The following is a 12578-nucleotide window of genomic DNA, read 5'->3' on the forward strand; positions in this document are numbered from 1 at the left end:
CTCAGTGGGTAAGAACATTTGTGGTAAGGACCTGGGAGCGCCAGAGACCATCTCAATTTGATTCTCCAACACCCATGTAAACAGCTGAGTGTGGCCTCACATGCTGCCAATCCCAGTCCTGTGGGGAGCAGAGACTGAAGAATTGCTGAGGCTCAAAAAAAAAAAGGTAGCTCCAAATTCAGACAAGAGACTCCATCCCAAGAAAACGTGCCAACGATGAATGATGGAGCAGTACACCCAGTGTTCTCCTCTGCCTCTGCTCAGTGCAAGGTGCACGCGTGTGCACACACACATATAACATGCCACACACACACAAATGCAAAAAACAAAAAACAACCCAAACTATTAAATCATATTTAAAGAAGTTTTTTTTTTTTTTTTTTTTTTTTGCTTGTTTTTTGAGATAAGGTCTCACTTTAGCCCAGGCTGACCTGGAATTCACTGCATAGTCTAAGGCTGGCCTCGAACTCACAGCGATCCTTCTACCTCTGCCTCCCAAATGCACCACCATGCCTGACAAAAGAAGTTTGTTTGTTTGTTTTTTTAACAATTTGGGTTCTTTTTGTTTTTATTTTATTTTTTTTTTAATTTGAGGGAGATTGAAAGAGGCAGCTAGAAAGAGAGAATGGACACGCTATGATCTCCAGCTGCTGCAAATAAACTCCAGATGCATGTGCCACCTTGTACATCTGGCTTACATGAGTTCTGGGAACCCAAACCTGGGTCCTTTGGCTTTGTAGGCAATCACCTTAGCCACTAAGCCATCTCCCCAGCCCAAGAAGTTTCTTTTTTTAAATATTTTATTTTTCTTTATTTATTTGAGAGAAAGAAATAGGCAGGGAGAGAGAGAGAGGGAAAATGGGCACGCCAGGACCTCCAGCCACTGCAAATGAACTCCAGATGTGTGCACCCCCTTGTGCATCTGGCTTTCATGGGTCCTGGGGAATCAAACCTGGGTCCTTTGTCTTCGCAGGCAAGTACCCTAACCACTAAGCCATGTTTCCATCCCCCCAATAAGTTATTTTTAATGCCATCATAAGGCTTCCGATTTTAAAATATTCCCGTTCTCATCAATACTGTTACCTGGGTTATCTTAATTATTTCTTTGTTCTTTCTTTAATCCTCCAGTACCCCTGATATCTGAGGTACAGTGGTCAAACATGAATCTGTACTTTGTTATGACTTTAAAAAAATCAGTTTTTTGTCAAATATTACAGGAGAACTCCTTCCATATCTGAGTCTGTAATGCAAAGGATCATTTTCCACTGCAACAAACATCTGCAAGGGAAGGCTCTTAGAATAGCTACCCCCTGCTTCTTTTTTGTGTAGTGGTTTCATTTTCTGGCTGAAGCTGGGAGGGAGGAACCCTCCCCAGTGTTTGACTGCATCGCTCCTCTTGCTGTCAATCAACCCGGGGGCCATCTGTCCCACTTTAGATTTCTGGAGCCATCGTGCACATCTGCTGTGTCTTTTCTGATGTCACTTAGAGAACCCGCTGAAAGCTGTCTGAAAGCTGTTAGATGAACTCCGGGAACCACAGCACAGCTGCACGAAGCTGATTGAGAAGTTTGCAGCTGGGTCCTGTGGGTCCAAGTCAGCGTGGGGGAAAATTACCCAATTAGAATCACCAAGTGAATAAGTAATTTCATAACGAGGCAGTTTCGGGGTGACAGAACCCCAAAGTGAATAGCTTTGACTAAATGTGGGAATTGTCCTTGAGCCTGGAGGGAGAAATCTAGGACATCACTCTGTAGGTTAGAAATATCAGAACGGCTGTGCGTGGTGGCGCACGCCTTTAATCCCAGCACTCCGGAGGCAGAGGTAGAAGGATCGCCAAGAGTTCAAGGCCACCCTGAGACTACATAGTGAATTCCTGGTCAGCCTGGGCTAGGGTGAAACCTTACCTGGAAAAAGCAACTACAAAAAAAGAAATGTCAGAAGAGTCTGACCTTTTCTTATCTTTGCCCCTTAGGGAGACCTTCCACCTGCTTCTGAGAAACCCTGCCTGGAGATTGAGATTTCTGAGAAGATTGCCCTTTTCCAGAAATCCTGATCCCAGGTACCTGGCGTCAGGACGAGACTGACTGGAGCAGCTGCCCATCCAAGGGGCTCTCATCAAAGCCCCAACCTGTATCTCAAGGTGGGCTTCTCAAAGCCCCTCTTGCTTCCCTGGGCAAGAGTTCTGCCTTCCTTCCTTTTCTTTTCCCTATAATCACATCGTTATGAACCTTTATCTTCTGGTTTGTAGGTTTCATTCACCAAACCCATAAGACAAGAACCCAGACTCAGAGGAAGTTTTAGGTGTGACTGTTGAGTTTTCTGGCATCCTTCTGAGTTACTGCCCACCCAGCAGCCAAGATAAGGCTCTGATGGTCACAAGCTCTCAGACACTCCAAAATTTCCATATCAATAACTTCAGAGACACTGAGCCTTAAATTTATTCTCTGTAAATTTAAAGAGATGTGGGTGTGTGTGTGTGTGTACATATACGTATTTTTTTGTTGGTTTGTTTGTGGTTTTTCGAGGTAGGGTTTCACTCGAGTCCAGGTTGACCTGAAATTCACTCTGTATTCGCAGGGTGGCCTCAAACTCATAGCGATCCTCCTACTTCTGCCTCCCAAATGCTGCCTCCCAAATGCTGGAATTAAAGACGTGCGCCACCACGCTGGGCTTTGACCTTAAACTCTTGGTCTTCCTGCCTCCACCTCCCAAAATTTTAGGAATTTAAACATGCACCAACAAGCACAGCTGAAATTTTTTAATTTTTGGAATTTTTTTTCCTTTGCTTTGCTAGGGATTGAACCCAGGGCTTTTTTTGTTTTGTTTTGTTTTGTTTTTCAAGGTAGAGTCTCACTCTAGCCCAGGCTGGAATTCACTATGGAGTCTCAGGGTGGCCTCGAACTCACGGTAATCCTCCTACCTCTGCCTCCGGAGTGCTGGGATTAAAGGCATGTGCCAGCCACCACGCCCGGCCTTGAACCCAGGGCTTTATACATTCTAGGCAACCACTATACCACACTGAGATACATTCTAAGCCCTTTCATGAATTCCTCTTAAAAACAATTACAAAAAAAACTTTGCAAAACTTTAATTCAAGAGGCAAGTTATGTCTGGTAGAAGAGCAGATTTGATCCCTGCCATAGAAATTTTCATTGTAGAGATTCAGACTAGAGATCAAAAATATTAACAACTTGAGTTTAGTTTTTTTCACATCAACCTCAAACTGACCAAAAGATAAATACAGTATTTACTTGTTTTTCTCAGAGGATAGTTCTCACCTTCTTATAATCTGATAGCATATTATTTAAAAGCTGACTGACTCAGAATGTTATTAACTCTAGGAAATTAGTCCTGGTTGCATGTTAATCTGTCCTGAAAATTCTGTTTCTCAGAATTAGCTCCTTGTAGCATTTTCATGTGCCTTAATGCTCACACTTACCACATCACAAATATTTTTTATAGCCTGGCATGGTGGCGCACGCCTTTAATCCCAGCACTCGGGAGGCAGAGGTAGGAGGATCGCTGTGAGTTCAAGGCCACCCTGGGACCACATAGTGCATTCTAGGTCAGCCTGGACGAGAGTGAGACCCTACATCGGAAAAAAAAAAAATTATTTATAAGTAAAGGGATTTTCCACACTATGCTTGTATGGACAGTATCATGCATACCAGAGACGTTATAACATGTCTAGTTGAATGACAAGTCACAGCAAGTATTGAAGAAGTGTATAGCTCTCAAACATACCTTTAGTAGACACAACCCAAAGCCATAGGCCGTTATAATGACATTCACCTGCATCTCTTCCTATATACTGTCTTTCCTCCTGTGGTATGTGGCTCTTCTGCTCCTGTCAAGGTCCAGTTACTCAAGACGGGGGTAGAGCTCATCCTCTCCCACCTACTCAAGGACCTATTAAGTCGTTCTCTCTTCCATCGGACTCCTAGAATACCAATCACTCCTGGTTTCAACCCCTGTGAATAATTTCTCCTCATCTCCTGGACTTTATGGAGCTATAGAAATGACCCCTGAAAGCATAGTCTTTATCTCCTGGACTTTAAATTTCAGGATACCCCTTGACTACATAGGGAGACCTTGTCTCGGGAAACCCAAGGGAATATAGCTTCGTAGAGTCCTCACCTTTCATGCTCAAGGCTCTGGGTTCAATTCCAGGCCAGAAAAAAAAAAAAAGAAGACTAAATGAACAGATTATAGTCATCAATGTGCATGTTACTGTATACTAAGTCCTAGGGACTGGAAAGCACAGGACTAAATCAATGAGAAGTAAACAAAATAAAGCTACATACATCTAGGGGCTGGAAAGATGGCTTAGCGGTTCAGGCACTTGCCCACAAAGCCAAAGGACCCAGATTCAATTCGCCAGGACCCATGTAAGCCAGATGAACAAGGTGGCATATGCATCTGGAGTTGGTTTGCAGTGGCTGAAGGCCCTGGTGCACCTGTTCTCTCTCTCTCTCTCTCTCTCTCTCTCTCTGAAATAAATAAAGAAAAATAAAAGCCAGATTTGGTGGTGCACACCTTTAATTCCAGCACTCAGGAGGCAGAGGTAGGAGGATCACCGTGAGTTCAAGGCCACCCTGAGACCACAGAGTGAATTCCAGGTTAGCTTGGGCTAGAGTGAGACCCTTACTTCGAAAAAGCCAGATGCACAAAGTGGCACGTGCCATCATGCCTGACTTTTATCACAGTTTTTGAGGGTGAGTCATGTGGGAGTGGTCTAGGTGTGTAGCTGTCAGGGTCTCTTGGGAGATGGGGGGTTACAGTCATCTGAAAGCATTACCTGAGCCTGTGGCAGGGGGAGCCCACTTCCTTGATAGCTTTCTCACTGGGCTGCTGCCAGAGGGCTTTTGGGTCCTTTCCACAGGGGCTGCTTGACATTCCTCTTGTTTAGTCCTCAGGCGTGTGTGGTGAGTGGGGCCACAAGAAAGGGGAGGCAGCTGCCGTGGCCTTTATGACCTGACAGTGGAGGTCACAAACATCACCTCCCCCTATGGTCAGAAGCCATCGCTAAGTCCAGCTCACACTCAGGGGAGGGCTGGGATGAATCTCCGTTTCTTGAGGAGAGGAAAAGTGAAGTTTCTGTGAGTCTATTTCCTTTTCATTTTTATTTATTTATTTGAGAGTGACAGACAGAGAGAAAAAGACAGACACAGAGAGGGAGAGAGAATGGGTGCGCCAGGGCCTCCAGCCACTGCAAACGAACTCCAGACGCGTGCGCCCCCTTGTGCATGGCTAATGTGGGTCCTGGGGAATCGAGCCTTGAACCGGGGTCCTTAGGCTTCACAGGCAAGCACTGAACTGCTAAGCCATCTCTCTAGCCATCCTTTTCATTTTTAACCTTGAGAAAGGGCCTGGCTGTATTACCTGGGCTGGGCTGGAACCCTTGGGCTCAGTGATCCTCCTGTCTCCCCTTGACACTGTCCCACCCCACCCAGCTTCAGGAGCATATTTTAAACTATAAAACATGTAGAACTACTTGTTACATCTATAAACTGAAGTTTTTTGTTTACTGGAAAAAGGAATCTGCCTTCTATGTTTTCAGGGTCTTAATCTATAAACTTTTTTTTTTAATTTTTTTTTGTTCATTATTTATTTATTTATTTGAGAGCAACAGACACAGAGAGAAAGACAGATAGAGGGAGAGAGAGAGAATGGGCGCGCCAGGGCTTCCAGCCTCTGCAAACGAACTCCAGACGCGTGCTCCCCCTTGTGCATCTGGCTAACATGGGACCTGGGGAACCAAGCCTCGAACCGGGGTCCTTAGGCTTCACAGGCAAGCGCTTAACCGCTAAGCCATCTCTCCAGCCCTCTAAACTTATTTTTGTTTATTTTTATTTATTTATTTGGCAGCAACAGACAGACAGAGAAAGAGGCAGACAGATTGAGAATGGGCACACCAGGGCCTCCAGCCACTGCAAACAAACTCCAGACACTTGCGCCCCCTTGTGCATCTGGCTTACATGGGTCCTGCAGAATCCAGCCTTGAACTGGGGTCCTAAGGCTTCACAGGCTAAGCCATCTCCTCAGCCCCTGGGGTCTTGATTTCTATTACTCCTCAAACAATTGTTTTTTGTTGTTTACTTGTTGCATCTGGCTTTACATAGACAGTGGGTGGACTAAAACCCAGGCCATCAGGCTTTGCAAGCAAGCATCTTTAAGTGCTGAGCCATCTCCCTAGGCCCCAAATGGATAATTTTCATACCATGTTATTTTATTTTATTTTTTTAATTTATTGGTTTCTTGAGGTAGGGTCATGCTGTAGCCCAGGCTGACCTGGAATTCACTATGTAGGCTCAGGGTGGCCTCGAACTCACGGTGATCCTCCTACCTCTGCTTCCTGAGTGCTGGGATTAAAGGCATGTGCCACCACGCCCGGCACTCTTTGTGTTTTTCAAAAATGTTTATTTCCGTGTATGTGAGTGAGTGTGTGTGTGTGTGTGTGTGTGTGTGATGTATACACATCTATGTGCCTTTGTGGCATCCCATGAACTCACCTGTAATGACTGGAGCTCCACTGGGAATCCAAGTCTATTATTGTTCCAGCCTTTCTTATTTGAGCTGAGTCACTTTCCTGATATCAGAGCTTGTTGGGTTTTTTTTTTTTTTGGTTTGTTGGTTGGTTTTTTGGTGTTTAAAAAAAAAAAAACTGGCATCTCCTGGTCACTTTGCTCCCTTTGTTCCCTCTTTTTTTTTTTGTCTGGACTAGGGCTATAGGCTCATGTGGCCAATCCCAGCTGTTCACATGGGATTTGGAGATTCGAACTCTGGCAGTTTCAGGCACCCCTTGGGCCCTAATGCTTACCTGGGAAGCGCACTTAACTTCCAGGCCACCTCTCCAACCCCCATTTCTAAAGGTTTTTTTGTTTGTTTGTTGAGTGTTTTGTTTTTTGTTTGTTTGTTTGGTTGGTTGGTTGGTTGGTTGGTTGGTTGGTTGGTTTTTTGAGGTAGTCTCTCACCCTAGCGGAGGCTGACCTGGAATTCACTATGGAGTCTCAGGGTGGCCTCGAACTCATGGTGATCCTCCTACCTCTGCCTCCCGAGTGCTGGGATTAAAGAAGTGTGCCACCATGCCTGGTTTATCTCTTAAGTTTTTGAGAGGAGATCTTGTTATATGATCTAGGCTTATAACTGCCTTAAACTCCCAAGCAGCTGGGATTACAGGCATGTATCACCATACTGCACATTCTCGTGGTATTAATTCAGGACTGTATGGTTGAAATCCATGCACATCGTTACTGAATATATAATCTCGTGCTTCTCCCTGCTGCACAGGGCTCCGTGGAGTGCACTGGCCACATTTCATCTTCAAACTCATCTGGGCACGGGCACCCAGGCTGCGTCAGATGTCTTTACCCAGTCAGCAATACAGCAGTATCCTTGAAATCACCCCTTCACAGGTCCATGCGCGAATTCTTTGGGATGCTTTTACAAAGAAGGAGGAGGGCTACACATAAGATTTGTTAAAGTGAGGCTGGAGAGATGGCTTAGTGGTTAAGACACTTGCCTGCAAAACCAAAGGACCCAGGTTCAAGTTGCCAGGACCCACATAAAGCCAGATGCACAAGGGGGCACATGCATCTGCAGTTTGTTTGCAGTGGCAGGTGGCCCTGGCGCACCTATTCCTTCTATCTGCTTCTTTCTCTCTCCTTATCTCTCTCAAATAAATAGATAAAAATTGAAATATTAAAAAAATAAAAGATTTGGACTGGAGAAATGGCTTAGCAGTTAAGGCATTTGCCTGCAAAGCCAAAGGACCCTGGTTCGATTCCCCAGGACCCACGTAAGCCAGATGCACAAGGGGGTGTTCGTTTGCAGTGGCTGGAGGCCCTGGCACATGCCCCTCTCTCTCTCTCTCTCTCTCAAGTAAATAAAAATTTAATTTAATTTAATTTAAAAAATCTGGAATGGTGGTGCATGCCTATAATCCCAGCACTTGGGAGGCAGAGGTAGGAGGATCACCTAGAGATCAAGGCCACCCTGAGACTACATAGTGAATTCCAGGTCAGCCTGGACCAGAGTGAGACCCTACCTCAAAACCCTCCCCCCAGAATAACCTTTATTCAGCCGGGAGTGGTGGACCCCTTTAATCCCAGCACTCAGAAGGCAGAGGTAGGAAAATTGTGCTGTGAGTTCAAGGCCATCCTGAGACTACATAGTGAATTCCAGGTCAGCCTGAACTACAGTGAGACCCTACCTCAAGAAACAAAACAAAACTACAAAAGATTTTTTTTTTAATTTTTATTTATTTATTTGAGAGCAACAGACACAGAGAGAAAGACAGATAGGGGGAGAGAGAGAGAATGGGTGCACCAGGGCCTCCAGCCTCTGCAAACGAACTCCAGACACGTGCGCCCCCTTGTGCATCTGGCTAACGTGGGACCTGGGAAACCGAGCCTCGAACCGGGGTCCTTATGCTTCACAGGCAAGCGCTTAACCGCTAAGCCATATCTCCAGCCCCTACAAAAGATTTATTAAACTGAGCACCAGAGTGCTGACCTTCGAGTGTGCCAGGCTATGTTTCTAGCAACAGTGCAAGAGGCTTTCAACATATGTTTCCAGATCTCCAACATTTATCCAGCTTTCTAATTTTTTTTTTTTTTTTTTTGCCAGTCTTTCAATATACAGTAATGACCTCATTGTTTTTATCACCATGGAGTGAGTCTTACAGGAAAGTACACTGTATTAGGTTACTAGGGTGGCTAAGCAAAGAACCACAAGCTGGGCGGCTTCAAGCAACAGAGATTCACTCTCTCACACTCCTGGAGGCTCAAAGGCCACAACAGCTGTCAGCCTTTCCTAACTTTGGAGTTTGCCAGCAAGCCTTGGGTGGTGGTTTGACTCAGGTGTCCCCCATAAACTTAGGTGTTCTGAATGCTAGGTTCCCAGCTGATGGAGATTTGGGAATGAACGCCTCCTGGAGGCAGTGTATTGTTGGGGGCGGGCTTGTGGGTATTATAGCCAGCTCCCCCTTGCCAGTGCTTGGCACACTCTCCTGTTCCTGGCCAGGGGGTGATGTCCACACTTTGCTCATGCCATCGTTTTCCCCTGCCATCATGGAGCTTCCCCTAGAGTCTATAAGCCAAAATAAACCTCTTTTTCCTCATGAGCTGCTGTTGGTTGGGTGATTTCTGCCAGCAAAACGAACATGACTGTAACTCTTTGGTATCCCTTGATTTATGCATGTCTCATTCCAGTCATAGGGCTATCTTCCTCCTAAGCATCTTCACTTGGTCTTTTTCTGTGCATGTCTGTCTTGTCCAAATTACTTTTCTTGATTTTTTTTGTTTTTATTTTGAAGTAGGGTCTCAAATAGCACAGGCTGACCTGGAATTCACTGTGTAGTCTCAGGGTGGCCTTGAACTCACTACAATCCTCCTACCTTAGCCTCCCTAGTGCTGGGATTAAAGGAATGAACCACCACATCCACCCCAAATTTTATTTCTTTTCTTTCTTTTTTTCTTTTTTTTTTTTTCTTTTGGTTGTTTTGTTTTTTGTTTTGTTTTGTTTTGTTTTTTTGTTTTTTTGAGGTAGGGTCTCACTCTAGCTCTGGCTGACCTGGAATTCACTATGTGGTCTCAGGCTGGCCTGGAACTCATGGCGATCCTCCTACCTCTGCCTCCTGAGTGCTGGGATTAAAGGTTTGCGCTACCACGCCCGGCTCCAAATTTCCTTTTTTTTTTTCATTTATTTTTATTTATTTATTTGAGAGCAACAGACAGATAGACAAAGAGGCAGAGAGAGAGAGAGAAAGAGAGAGAATGGGCATGCCAGGGCCTCCAGCCACTGCAAATGATCTCCAGATGCATGCACCACCTTGTGCATCTGGCTAATGAATCAAGCCTCCAACCAGGGCCCTTAGGCTTCACGAGCAAGCGCTTAACCACTGAGCCATCTCTCCAGCCCCCAAATTTCCTTTCTCATGAGGAATTCAGGTGTATTAGATTAGGGCCCACAGTAATGGCTTAATTTTAACATATATATTAAATGTATAATATAATTATATAAATACATAAATATATATACTATTATTTAGCATATATATTTTTAAAATATGTTTTATTTACTTGAGAGAGAAAAAGAGACAGAGAGAGAGAGAGAATGGGTGTACCAGGGCCTCTAGTCACTGCAAATGAACTCCAGATACATGTGCCATCTTAGATGTCTGGCTAACTTGGGTGCTGGGGAATCAAACTTGTGTCCTTTGGCTTTACAGGCAAACAGCTTAACCTTTAAGTCATCTCTCCAGCCCCTACATTTTGTTTTTGTCAAGGCAGGGTCTCACTCTAGCCCAGGAATTAACTATGTAGTACAGGCTGGCCTGGAACTCACAGTGATCCTTTTACTTCTGCCTCCTGAGTGCTGGGATTAAAGGCATGTGTCACCAAGCCTGGCTTTCTAATGACTTAATTTTTATTTATTTATTTATTTATTTATTTATATTTATTTATTTGAGAGTGACAGAGAAAGAGGCAGAGAGAGAAAGAGAGAGAGAGAGAGAATGGGCACGCCAGGGCTCCCAGCCACTGCAAATGAACTCCAGACTCGCGCACCCCCTTGTGCATCTGGCTAATGTGGGTCCTGGGGAATTGAGCCTCAAACTGGGGTCCTTAGGCTTCATAGGCAAGCGTCTAACCGCAAAGCCATCTCTCCAACCTCTAATGACTTAATTTTGACTTTATCTTTAAAGATGCTATTTCCAAATAAAGTCAGGTTCTAAGGTCATTGCAGGAGACACAGTTCAACCCATAGCAGATGAACTGTTTATTCTCATGTGAGGCACTGCCAAATTAATGAGAAGCCATGTAAGTCTGGAAACCATAAAATGATGCTATGATGGACAAGTATGGGATCAGCCAAATACTAAAGATGCTGAAGATAAAAATACAGACCATATTTCAGCTATTTGAGAAGAAGACATGAACTACATTGCTATTTAACTGTCAAGCTCACTAAAAAGGGATTAGAGTTGGTTTGGTGATGATCAGTATGACCTAGACCCCTGTGGGGAAGTTCAGGATGATTTATGCATGGCATCCTATGGACTGAAGAGATGGCTCAGAAATTTAGGCACTTGCCTGCAAGACCTAATGACCCAGCTTCAATTCCTCAGTACCCACGTAAAGTCAGATGCAGAAATTGGTACATGTATCTGGAGTGCATTTGCAGTGGCTAGAGGCTCTGCCGTGCCCATTTTTTTTCTCTCTCTCTCATCTGTCTCTCTCTACTTGCAAATAAATAAATAATAAACATGACAGAAAAGGATGCCTTGGTCTCAGTAGATGAAATTTTGGAGAAGGTGCTAGGGATGTTTTTCTGCAAGTACACCCAGGCTGAAGATAAAAACCTAGGACTGGCTGGGCATGGTGGCGCACACCTTTAATCCCAGCGCTCAGTAAGCAGAGGTAGGAGGATCGCCATGAGTTCAAGGTCACCCTGAGACTACATAGTGAATTCCAGGTCAGCCAGAGTTAGAAATGAGATCCTACCTCTAAAAACTAAAAAAAGAAAGAAAAAAAAAAAAAAAAAAAAAACCTAGGACTGGGCTGGAGAGATGACTTAGTGATTAAGGCATTTGCCTGCAAATCCTAAGGACCCATGTCTCCAGATCCCACATAAACCAGGCGCACAAAGGTGAGGCAAGCACAAGGTCACATATGCCCACTAGGTGGTGCAAGTGTCTGGAGTTTGATTTCAGTGGCTGAGGCCCTGGCATGCCAATTCTCTCTCTCTCTCTCTCTCTCTCTCTCTCTCTCTCTCTCTCTCTCGTCTTTTGCTTTCTCTAAAATAATAATAGTAATAATTTTTTTTTAAATCTAGGGTTGGCAGGCTGGGTCCAGAACACTGACTAGAGTTCAGTACAAGGACAACTGGAAGGTGTCATCTCATTGATGTCTCCTATGCAAGAATGGCTTAAAGCTGAACATGGTGGTGCACGCCTTTAATCCCAGCACTCAGGAAGCAGAGGTAGGAGGATCACTGTGAATTCGAGGCCACCCTGAGACTACATAGTGAATTCCAGGTCAGCGGGGGCCAGAGTAAGACCCTACCTGGAAAAAAAAAAAAAAGGAATGCCTTGAGACAACAGGATGTCCTAAATGGCACATTGACAGCAAACTTCAGCAACAAGGAAGTCATTTTACAGTTGGATTACAGGCTGGAGAGATGGCTCAGCAAATAAATGTGCTTGCTTACAAGTCTCTGGTCCTGGTTCAATTCTCCACTACCTGTGTAAAGCTAGACGTGCAAAATGGCACATGTCTGGTGCACCCATAGTCAATCTCTCTCACTTTCTCTCGAGTAAATAAATATATTTTCAAAAAGTTGGATTATACCAATTTCTAAATTGTGAACTAATGGCCTGCATTTTAACTTTTCAAAATCAATTCATTTGCTTGGATTTTTTTATTGCCATAATATTATTCTATGCTCAATATAAGGATTTTTAGTGACAAAAAGCCCTAGTGTGTCCATTCTTTCTCTCTCTGCTTGCAAATAAATACAAACTGCCAGGTATGGTGGTGCACACCTTTAATCCCAGCACTCAGGAGGCTAAGGTAGGA

At 44.5% G+C, this 12578-nt stretch overlaps 1 pseudogene; it reads left to right on the forward strand.

Annotated features, from left to right (window-relative positions):
- The first annotated feature begins 11266 nt into the window (after positions 1 to 11266).
- On the forward strand, positions 11267 to 12256 carry LOC123464399 (annotated as a pseudogene).
- Positions 12257 to 12578: the final 322 nt, after the last annotated feature.

Source organism: Jaculus jaculus, chromosome 11, assembly GCF_020740685.1.
Source record: "Jaculus jaculus isolate mJacJac1 chromosome 11, mJacJac1.mat.Y.cur, whole genome shotgun sequence".
NCBI classification, from domain to species: Eukaryota; Metazoa; Chordata; class Mammalia; order Rodentia; family Dipodidae; genus Jaculus; species Jaculus jaculus.